At 32.5% G+C, this 12,800-nt stretch overlaps 1 protein-coding gene across 3 annotated transcripts in view; it reads right to left on the reverse strand.

The window, feature by feature from the left end:
• Cip4 (formin-binding protein 1-like Cip4) overlaps window positions 1-12,800 on the reverse strand; it is a 202,813-nt gene that overhangs the window by 118,371 nt on the left and 71,642 nt on the right. The gene's annotated exons all lie outside the window — the stretch shown is intronic.

Here is a 12,800-nt window from a genome sequence, read left to right on the forward strand (position 1 = left end):
GGTCTTGGTTTTCTTTGTATTCTTGATACAATTTCTCACATTTTTCATCCCATCCTTGGATGAAAATACTCTACGATATCCTCTGGGTATAGTTTTCTTCGCTGTAGAGATAACCGCACTAACAAATCTCATGTAGTTTGCACGTATTAGGGTTATCCATCCCAGACATTTGTCCAATCTCTCAGTAAAAGTCGCCCAGTCTGCTTTTTGAAAGTTCCTAGGTCGAGCAAAATTAAAAGATGATATTATTGGTATTTTGATGCCAACTTCTATTACAACTGGTCTATGTGGAAAATCTGGGAGTACTGTACGTGAAGCTGCCAGTGGTTGATTGTTTTCACTTGTGGAAACAAAAACATAGGTCTGGGTTGTATTCTCGCCTCCAGGATGCAGATCGAAAAGTTCTCCAGTCTTTAGCGCCAAAAACTAAATAAGTGTCAGCCTCTTCGTCCCACTTTAATAGAGCCTGGCCGTTTTGATCACTGTGCCTATACTTCTAGAGTTCATGATGACTTTTGAACTCATCAACATAAACTGAGGGCTGTGGGTGAGCGTCAATAACATGCGGAGGTCACAGGACTGCCGGGGGCCTATAAATATTATTGACAGTAATTTCGCCAATTTGTATAGGTAACCGTACCAATGTTATTTATGTCTGATTTAGAACATATGTGTGAATTTTTTATTTTGTTTCGAACATAGGTTGCCACTTCGTAAGCTGGATGGTAAGTTGCACCCAATAAATCATAGCCATGAACTCTTACTCTAGCGAGAATTTTTTCTTCGTTTTCTACACGGGTTTCCTGAAGCGACCACATCGATATTATTTTCAATGAGTACCTTATGTAGGATAAACCTCAAGGCTACTAAGTGTCAGGATAAATGAGCATCAATCATACTTCAAAAACAGAGACTTTGGCAGATCCCAAATATGCAAAGATATATTTACCATAGTCATGAGAAAAACACGCAGCAAAACAGAAAAATCAAGTAAGAAGCTCTTATCTTACATAATGAAGAAAAATGTGTACAGCAAACCAAGTAAGTTAACTCCAAAGCCAATTATTAAACATCTATAAGTTAAAATAATTTCTATTTATAATAATTTTTTGAAAACAATTTTCGGAATGGAAATCAAAACATCAAAACAAAGTAAAATAAATTTTTATTACAATCAATTGTGTCTTAATCCCATATAAATACACTATTTAATTTCAACTTCTAGATCTTGACAACACTATTGAATGTTTCTACTCTTAGCCAATTTTTTGTATACCACTTCCCCAAAACCGAATTTAAAAATATAAGCCAACAATAAAAAGAAAATAAAGTCGATTTCACAAGTTAGTAAACAGAAAGAAACCATTGGCAACTTTTCAAATTTCCACAAGCTTACTCATTGCGGTGTATTTCCTCAAAAGATATTTGTGGAATCTTTCTCGTATTTAATAATGTGTTAACGACATAACGTTATGTATTAATAATAAAATTCTACGCTTCTGTTTCTGTCTTATTTATCATTCGCCACCATAAACTATGCCATAAAATTAATTGCAGCACAATTCAGAATGGAGGAAATTACATTGGTAGTAGCCTCATAATTGGTGGATAACAATTTATGGAATAATTTTCTTTTCGACTTGATAAAATATATTGTTTTGCAACTGTATACACGCCAAAACAGAAATGCCAGCTGTGGCAGCGTCGTCTAGGATTTGTAATTAATAATTTTGAATCTTGTCCTCGTAGAATATCACGGGAAAAGTACGAATTTAAATAATCCGATCACTCTGTACATTCCGAACTCACACTTAGAGATCTAAAATTTCTATTTTGTATATATTTAATTGAATGTTTCAAGGACACCGCATTCTTTATAGGACGGAGAAAATTATATGTTATTCTTAATGCAGAAATATCTTTGGTATTATCGAAATTCGAAAGCTAATAGAACATGTACATATTTGTCGAGCATATATATACACGGTGCGACATTGTGTACGTACGTTATGGGACAAAAATCGGTTAAACCAGTTTTGGAAACATAAAAGTTGGTTAATACGATTGTCGCCTTATTTACATTTTGTGAAAGAATGTCGTTTGACGGTGTCTTTGTCAAGTTAGTTATAAGCAAAAGCTTTCAGAACAGACCTTGTCTACGTTTGTAAATATTCCATCGAGTATAATATACATATAAAAATCAGGTTTTTCTCAGAAGGGATATGTTTCTAGCAAATATTTTGCATACTTCGTAAATATAGCGAAGAAATGTTCATAAATTCGAGTTTACTAATCAACTTTTATAGATGGTTCAAAAGTTTACATTGGTCAAATATGAAGATACTTCAGAAACGCATGAAAGAGCATATAAGATTTAGTTCAAATATACAAAACTCTTCACTTCACTACAACCACGAAAGAAAATGACTTGAAGATTGGAAAGGAAATAATTAGAAAACAAGACACCTGAAGAATGCTGAGAAGAGAAAGTGTTACAGATTATGGACGTCGAAACAATGTATATGACATGGACATGTAAAAAGAATGGCTAAAGACGGCATAATAAACTGAATCCAAAGGAAGAAAAAGATAGACTTAATAACAATAGATAATCAAAACTATTAGTGGAAGAGATCTGGGACGAAGCATAATTGGTGGATAACTATGAACATAGAGGGACAAAAAGCTATGAAAACTGTGAACTGAAAGGCGATTAATTGGCTAAGAATCAGGATTGTATAATTATGTATATATACACTACAACAAAAATCTAGGAACGAAATCAGAGTATTGAAATTTTTTATGCATTTATTAAATAAAAATGATCATTTTTCCATTACTAGATTGTAATACGTCAAAATATTTCCGTATTAATTTATTTATTTTTCTTATTTCCCGACTAGTTACTTATTTCTCTGCTGTCGTTTCCCACAAGAATAATTTCAACCAGTCTTAAACAGCTCAAAAGTGTTCAAAAGAATTCAATACAGTTAATGGCAAAATAAGCAAGAAATGTGGAGGCTCCAAAGAAAAATAAGGAAGGACAAAAAAACCCATTTCCACACTATACGGAGAAAACGGAATCGTTTACTCCGTAGAAGAAAAAGTTGAGGTTATGAGGAGGCCTTTGGAGAGAGAGTGTACACTGAATTATCACCAAAAATAAGATACAGACTTTATCGAAGAAGTCAAAGAAACACAACAAAAGCCAAATAATCACTTCCACATCACCTAGCTAGAGGAATAAGTGAGCTGATCAGGTAAAGTTCACCATGAAAGGCACCTGGTCCTAATGGAATAACAAACAGGACTCTTGAAGTATCTTCCTATAAGATACAGGCTTTTTCCAAACCGATGGAAGGAAGCCCACGAAATTATGATACCAAAGCATTGAAAAATAGCATATTTCCGCACAACTACAGGCCGATTATCTTACTTCCAGCAATCAGCAAGATAGCAGCGGGAGTCCTTGTATCCGGAATTTCCAAATGACAAGCATTTTGACAATTTGATGGATCCATAGCGCATCAGCGTGCTGTGGGGGAGGGTGGAGGATGGTCTGAGAGCATTGAAACGGGGTAGAGTAGTTCATACCCCTCACCTAATGAATTATATAGCCGAATGTTATTTTAGGGGAGTGCAAATCTCATCAGGCCGGGTTCATTTCTATTGCTTGCTTGTTTGCACGTTATAACAGTTCAATGTAGTTCCTATACTTACAGAACTGTTTAAGATAGTTCATAGCAGTTGATAAGAGTTCACGCCGGTTTAAAAGGTGTTTAGCGTGGATCATATTAAATCGAAGGCATATTTATACACTTATTTATTGAGGATTGTTTAAAACAGTTCGAGATCGTTCATAACAGTTTAATGCAAATGTATTAGAACAGCTTAAAATAATTCACCGAGGTTCATAGCAGTTTTGGACTGTTTAGTGAATTCAAGACAGTTTATACAACGTCAGGACAATTTATAACAATTTGGCACTATTCAAACCAATTTAGACTAGTCTATAAGAGCTCCTAGTAGGTGAAGCTAGGTCGAGCTCCTCATCGAAAGTATGTACCTGATGATCTTAATATTAACAAGCTCTTTACTCTCTACAAAGATTGGCTTGAAGAAAATTACCTTGGCCATGTTCCAGCGAGTAAGCACTTCTATCGTGATACATTCAATTCGCAATTGATTGGCTTTAAGCGACCAAAAAGCGACACAAGTAATTACTATGTAGCTGCACAATTCTGAAAAAAGTATTAAAACAGAAGACGGAAATACATTGATTCGTGTTAAAGTGATTCAATCTCTATCTAAGATTTTTTTTAAAATAGCACTGTTGCCTCCCTTCTGGTCACAGCTGTAGATTTGCAGCACGCTCAGCAGGAAGCTATGGACTTATAATTGTTGTATTCACAATATAAAAACCAGATCTTCAACGATGTACCTTTGGAATGAAAGCATAGGGAAGTGTGGATCATGTGAAATTGTTAGTTGTTGTTTTGAAATTTTGTGTGCAAGCTGGTAGCTGGTATCAAGAAAGTGATCTTATTTAGTGATAACTGTTCTGGATAGAACAAGAAAACATTTTGTACATAATTATACATAATTTTGGAAACATTGAAAAAGAAATAAGACAGTCCACAGTGTATTTTACATTAAAAAAACAAAAACAAAACCTGACAGTCGGCTTTTGTTGAGTTGGCCCTTCCTATCGGGGACGCCGCATGTTATAATTTGTGGTGTCTTTCACATAATATATTTAGTCAAAACTTGAGATGCCATAAAGAAGTTTTAGAACGACATTATAAATAAGAATAAGCCGTACATCTACTAAAAGATGTTTTTTTTTCTAAAAATGTTTAGATTTTTAGTGAAACATATTCAATTGGTGGAATTATCAGGCCAAACGTTCAAGATCCTCTTAATGGTTTAACTTTTGCCTATAAGAACGGATAAATCTAAATTTACAGATTACCAGGGCCAGGGTCAACAGACTATGTATATTTATTATCATTTATATTCTGTAAAAATGTGTGGGAGATTACAAGTTCAAATCAGCTTTCAATTTTTTATTCAATCTGATAAAATACGAGATCTATGTGAATTTGTGGATTTTGGAAAAAGAGTTGTGCACTAAAACGACGTGGAAAATTTAGGGGCTGGTACGTAGATGGTATTGTTATAAATAGACTTCGGCAAATATGCAAATAAAAATGTAGAAAATATGCGCATAAATATGCACGTGTTTACCCGAAAATATGCAAATATTTTACAAAATATGCATACAAATAAATAAAAAAATCGTAAAATAGTAACAATTTTATTTAAAAAAAAAGTGTACATAACTACATCATTTTTAAGTATGAATAAACTTATTTAGAATTATGGTAACAATAAATGACCAAGTGGTGTTCAAAATTTTCTAACAAAAACTTGTGGCTTCTGTCTGAGTACATATATTTATATATGGAAAAACTTCGTTCAACATCAACTGATGTAACGGGAGCATTTTTCAAACTAACCAAAACATTTGGTTCTAAATTAATTGTTTCCGAAATATTTCCAGCTAGAACACTGACTACTTCAGAAAGAATATGGTAACCTTTATTTTTTTCCATAGTAGCTTCAAATTTTTTTAAAATATCTTTTCCAATATTACTTCTAACGTTCCGACAACATGACGCACATTCTTTTATTAATGCTGTACTTTCGAACAATGACAGTTTTGGTGATTCTAACTGAGTAATTGTTTTTTGAACAAAACTAAAATTTGATTTTATAAATGAAAGTTCTTGTTGAAGCAAGTTACTCTGAAAAGTTTGTTTAGAATTCAAAAGAGATTGGGAACTTTCATCTGTTAACGTATCAATTATGTTATTTATTTTAACAAAATGATCTGCATAAAAATTAGCTGCTTCTAACCATGTTCCCCATCGCGTTAAAATAGGTTGTGGTGGAAGAGGAATGTTAGGTAGCATTTCTTTATAAAGTTGAATTCTTATAGGAGATTTAAGAAATACTTTTTTGACACTGGATATCATGGTATTTACAAGAGGAAACTTTTTTCGTATTTCCTCTGCAACTCTGTTTAATCCATGCGCTACACAAGTAACATGTATTAAATCTGGGAAAAATATTTTTAAATTTTGTCCTGCTTTCACCATATAAGGAGCAGCATCCGATAAAATAAGCAGTAATTTATTAGAAGGAATAGTTGTCGGAAGAAAAAAAGTTGCTAATGTTTCTTGTATAAAACGCGAAATTGTTAAAGCATTTGTTTTCTCAAGTTGCTGGCATGAAATAAGATGAGATTTTGGTAAGGTATCTTCTTTAAGAACACCAATCAATAAATGAGCAATATACTTTCCTGAGGAATCAGTGGTTTCGTCTACAGATATGTAAAAATAATTATCTGCAATTTCATCCTTAATATTAATTAACACCGACGAGTATAGCCCGTTCACATTATTTCTTCTTAGAGACCGATCACTTGGAACATTAAGTTTGCAATATTTTTTTAGAAACGAACTAAAATTTACATTTGCTAATTTTGAAAGCGGTATGTTTGCAGACACTAATGCGCGACACAAGTCTTCATTAAAAGTTTCTTGCTCATCTAATTTTTTTGAAGTAGATTGGAAACATTTAGCCATTGAAGTTTGATGTTTTCCTCCTATTTTTCCTTTTTTTGCAATGTGTGAAGCAGTTCTCACATGTTGGTCTATCTGAAATTTCTTCTCACATGCTATCTATAAATAAAAATAAAAACCTGTATTTTAACCCAACCTTTAAAATATAAAAATATACAAGGTGTTTTTGGTTAATCAAATAACTGGTTTGGAAAAAAAAACACTCGCTAAGTGTTTTAAATGCAGTATTAATCCACAAATTAGTTTTTGTTACTAACCATTAGTACATCATATAACTTATTTTAAAATTCAACAAAAGTTTTTTTTTTGTTAATTCAATTACAATAAAAATAATTGTGTTTTAGAATAGCTGACTTCATAAAAAAAAGTAAAGGTGAAAAATTTTTCTAAATACACACCATTGTATTGTACCATGGACAATTTTTTCTCACTAAAGGAAGCTATTTTTCATTTAAAAACAACCTACGAGTACTAAATTTCAAGTAAATACGTTTATTGGTTTTAAAGTTATTGTTGTTATTAACTAAAAGAATTTAATTGTTTTTAATTTTAACACCCTGTATCTCGAAAAGTAAATAAGTTTGACCCCTCATTAACTATATCGTTTTGTTCAATTTTTCGAGAAGTATCTACAGTCAAACGTTGTAAGTGTCATTTGGAAACACCCTGTATGTATGAAATATTAGATATTTAATAGAAAATATTAGATACTTACAATTTTGCTACAGACTGAACAGTAGATTTTTCCCATATCCATAGACAGCTCTTTATAAGGTTTAATCCAAGTTGAACCACTGGTTGTTTTAGGCATTATAAAATCACAATCTTCCTTTTTGTTACGCACAACGAGTGTTTACGCTTTGAATATCAAAACAAAAATGATTTACAAATCTGAGCATCAAATTAGAAATGTTTAGGTACCTAATTCAATAAACTGGGAGATTTTGGAAAATCCCTAAATTAGGAACAAAACTATTAGCCGTTTACCTGCTGTTAAGATACAATAAATTGTAGATAGATTTGGGAATTAGATCATAAAATGCAAATGAGCGAACCCTTAGCGATTATCCAATAACTGAATGCCTCGGTGACCGAGACTTTCTAAGAATGTTGAGGGCTACTTAAATTGATCTTCTTTGAAATTGTAAATGTTTTGTACCTGTAGAGATTACGTACTTAGATCATTTCTTGATTAAAATGACTACAAAATTTTATACAAGAATTGAAATAAATTGGTATGTTTAAAAATTTTCAAATACAGTATAAAAATCTGAACTTTTATGCACTTTATGCAAACTTTTATACAAATATGCCAAAATATGAAATACTTGCATAAAATATGCACAATATGCAAAATATGCAATATGCATATTTGCCGAAGTCTAGTTATTAGCATAAGAAAATACAAAAAGTGATAAAGATATACATAGTGTGAAGGACTAACAAAACAAATGTACTATTACGAATTAATAGTAATTACGAACTATTCCTTCGATAACTCTGGCGAGAAAAATGAACTTTTACTCATAGCTGCAAATAATTATTCAAATTTAAATGGTTGCAATAAACAATCAAAGACAATTTATAGGTTTAGGTAAAACTAGGTAAAAACTTACCGCTGGATCTAATTACCATGGTTTGCACTACGAAACAACGAACAAAACCAATTCAATATGCGTGCATGGGTTCACTTGCCGGGTTACGTCTTTTCCTCTTAACGACTGGTGTTCTTGTGCTTTTACCGGGACGCATTCCACGAGCCCGATGGCGGTACTTATAGGGATCGTAGGAATACAGGAAGGAAAAATGTTTTTATTAGTTCACACAATCATATTTGAATTTAAACACATAGGCATATACAAAATGTCAATTACATAATAAGGTATACAATATATATTTTAATTATTGATTTATTGTGTTCGCTAAAGCTTCGCGTTAGTCTACAGTACCGCCTACTGTATGACTTTTTTTTTGACGAAAAAAAAACTTGTACTTGTTGTACATTAGTTTATTTGTAAAGTTCTTCAACGTTTTTGTAAGAAATTTTTAACAAAAGTCTTCTTCATTCCAGGAATAGGTATTTGTTAGCCTATTAAGCACCAGACTTGCTTTTTGATACTGTATATCCGTGTATCCATCTTTAGACGTAATAATTTACCTGTCTTTTTTTAATTGAACAAACCTTTTAAAACCAGTAAATTAAAAATAAAAAGAAACTATCCACAAAAGACTTAGTACTTAAACAAAGTTCTTTAATATTCAAATAATGCTCGAAGAATAATTAGCTGAGGGAGAATTCAAAACTGTACCAATATTCTAATCGGTTGTTTTTCTTTACATTCAACACAACATAAATTGATGCTAATGGAACACTTTATCTACTCTACTGTCTAGCCCAGATGGTGAATTCAATTCGAGCACAAGTCTACTAGAGATGTAGGGCATATTAAAAAACTGTTCTTTGGAAAAGACAACGATAATATTTACAAACAAAATGGGAGAGTGTTTTCAGGTGTTATTATTGTGTCATTTTTTATTGGATGAGTTCACTTAATATTACTTTTTGAAATATTAAGAAATATAATATTTAAGTTTGAACTATTTGAAATATAAATATAGCCAATTGAAATAATTGGCAATGGGGAATTCTATGTCCAAATTTCAAAATTATATGAAAATCCTGTGATTCCTGAGAGAACCCACATCTTGTATCCCCATTTATGAGGCTTTTTGATAAGTGTTCTTCTACAGGTATCTGCAAACACGATCTTTTTATTTGTTCGATCAGGGACGAGATTTTATCACTATCTTCAAAATACAGTTCATCTACATTTCGCACAGTTTTTGAAGGACGCCATGTCATATGACTTTTTTTGATAGATTTTTGTTTCGTAGGTAGTTCAGTATCCGATTCATCGGTTGATAAATCATCATCTTCATTATCAGAATCTTTTTGACTGTCAATGATTACTCTAGCCTTGGTGGTTTGTGCAGCTAACGGTTCAACGTTATCTTCATCAGGTAGTTCCGAATCTTCACTTTCAGAAGGAATCTGTCGTAACTTATAGGGCTGAATAGTTTTTGCTTTATTGTTGTAAAACGATGTTGGAATACTCTCAAATTCATCCATTTTTTTTTCTGAAAAGAAAGTTACATTAAAGAAGTCTACCAACTTGCAAAAAACAAACTATAAAATATTTCCTTATTTCAGTGTCAAAATTTACCTTTAGCGCACAATGTTCCTGTACGGGAACAGTAACAATTTCTGTCAAATACTAACAACAACAAAGTAAATTTATTATTTCAATATATCAGTAGATCCTTACAACACTTATAAACGCATATTTAATTTTTATTTCTCAAACTTACCTTTAGCTAATATTCGAAAATAAAATACACGTGCTACACTAACAACCTACTCCAAGGTCACTTCAAACAAAACTGCTATTTATTCAAACAACCGATGGGTATATCAGCAACACAATACACATCTAAGAACGAATGTTCCCAAGAGGGAATAAGATGTGTACGCGGTTAAAATTGTCGATAGCAAATACTCATGGAAATTTTATATTTTGAGTTCCCATTTGGGCCCTTTAAAACGTTTCCTATACATTTTACACAAAAATGGTTAAAATAAAAGTTGTAGATCTTAAAAATTTCTTTAATTTATGAGTCTCTAAATTGAAATACATAAACAATTGACCGAGATAATTCCATCAAACCCGTATTTTCGCAGTAATTTATAAACGTTAACAAATTTGTTTCTTACATAATGACATGTAATGTAACTACTTGATATTATAGCAATTAATGGATTATTGAAGTGTGCTAAATCTCAGCTAGATCGATCAAATAGTTTGTAAGTTATTCAATTTGTTTAACCAGAGAGCGATTATTTAAACAGCTGTACCTGCCCAAACAGTGATTCTAGAGGTATATGGCAGATTGAAATCGATTCCTTGAGGATTCAATTTTAAGATATCTAAGAACGAACCAGAAAACCAAAAGGCAGAACCAAAAGAGCAGTAGGTGGCGGAAAGATGTGAAATTGAACAATTGCATAAAAAATACGACTTACAAAATGTACCTAAAAATATAAACGAAATAACAGGCAGAAGTCACAAAAAGATCAGTGGAATACTTAAAGAGAATGTCAATCAAATCATTGTGGGAGTTGAAAAAAAAAAAATAAACTGTAGGAAAGAATACGTTACGAACCTATTTAACGACGAATGGCCAGAGCGACCCCCACAAGCCAATGAGATTAATGAGAAGATGAGCATATCATCACTAAAGAAAAGGTAAAAGTCTTAATACAGAAAGATGGCAAATCCGTTGGGTCCGATGAAGTACATGCCGAAACCCTGAAACTGTTCAACACCATTTACAAAACTGGAAAAATTTACTCAAACTGGCTGAATTCAACTTTATCACCTTACCCAAAAAAGCTCGATGTTTTTATTCTATAAAACATACTTCTCGATTTGTTTAGCACGATTTGTCTAACGACAGAAACCGTGTCATTACAGGATGTTACTGAGAAGATTCAAACATTTCTCAGAAGAGTGAAAGACATTATTTTATAGAAGGAAAATGAAGATCTAAGACAAGAAATTAATATTTACTCATTCAATGAGCAAATTAAAGAATACGGAAAAAAATATAAACAATATATGTTTCAGTGTTAGTCTGTATTTTAGATTTTGAGAAACGATTGTAAATAAATGTTGTAAACAGTGTTTACTACTACTTTAAAGCTAATAATTGTAGTCTCACAATGACAATTAAAGAAGTTGCTTAACATAACAACGTTAATATAATGTTAGTGCCTCTACATCCTCTCTAAGAATAAGAATCTTGCTATAGAGTACGAAACACTCTCTTTGGTAAACTAATAAGAGGGAAGATGAACAGTAAGTGGTTAATAGAAGGCTGCATGAATAAAGGAGCTCAAGGAATCTGGGATATTCATTACTCTCAAGATAACCAACGCAGCTTCATTATCAATTGTTACGAGAAATAATTTAAGGTTCTATGTTGGCCAATGTAGCTGACGATAATGGGTGTCTTAGTATCAAAGGAAAAAACTGACTTAGCAACGTATATAGATAAAAGAGTAATAGAGTACAGTACGAAACAACATAAAATAAAATAGCAATTAAAAAATGTTTTTCATACTAGTTACTTTGGAACCGACTACGGCAAATCGAAACAATTCGAAAAACATTCCCATCGCAGTCACACTAACAATAATGTAACAAGAATGAATATGAATCATCTTCATAATTGACATCTTGAATGGAGATATTAAACTCTACGAATTTTCTCAAGATATCCTCGTAATAGTAAGAGTTGTTTGTTTTACTAACTTTGAATACGACATTCACTATTAATATTTTAAAAGCATTTCTTTTTAAATATGAATTTTAATGGGTAATATTTACATTTCATTCAGAAATACACGAGTTTAAAAATAATTATAGAACATCCAGCATGAACACATGAATGGCAAAACATGATTCAAAATTTTCGTAATGCTTTGAGCTAAAATCATAGCCAAATTGAAGTATATCGTTTATAGAGGAGCACGTGATATAAGAGCAAAGTAAAATTCCACTAAAAACGTCCTTCGGACGACCAATTCTTCCACCACTAGATCCAAACATGTAACGAGAAAATAAATCAAAATTGACAATTATGGCCATAAACATCGAGGGCAATATTTGCACTTTGCAGTGAGCAGGAAATTTTGTCTTAACTGTGTAAAATCCACAAATGTGACATATTGTGCTTACAAGAGACTCACAGTGACACGCCAGCACATAGAAAGTGACCGCAGTGAACGTTGAGTAAACGCAGTTTATCACAGAACACCCAAGAGCTCCATCATGGTGGGGAGAGACATTGCTGTAACCGCCGAAGTAGGAGCCTGATTTTGTCTTCATCATCATCATTCTGTCTTTACAACCCTGCGTGGGTCCTAGCCTCCTCAAGAATTTTTCTCCAGTCGTCCCTATCTATCGCCTTTCTCCGTCAAGCACGTATTTCCATACTTCTCATGTCTTTATCGATGTTATCAAGGAACCTTGTTCTGGGTCTTCCTCTTCTTCTCTGACCAACGGGTCTATCAAGGAGCGTTTTTCTAGCTGG

The sequence above is a fragment of the Diabrotica undecimpunctata genome, chromosome 4 (genome assembly GCF_040954645.1).
Source record: "Diabrotica undecimpunctata isolate CICGRU chromosome 4, icDiaUnde3, whole genome shotgun sequence".
In the NCBI taxonomy this organism is placed as follows: Eukaryota; Metazoa; Arthropoda; class Insecta; order Coleoptera; family Chrysomelidae; genus Diabrotica; species Diabrotica undecimpunctata.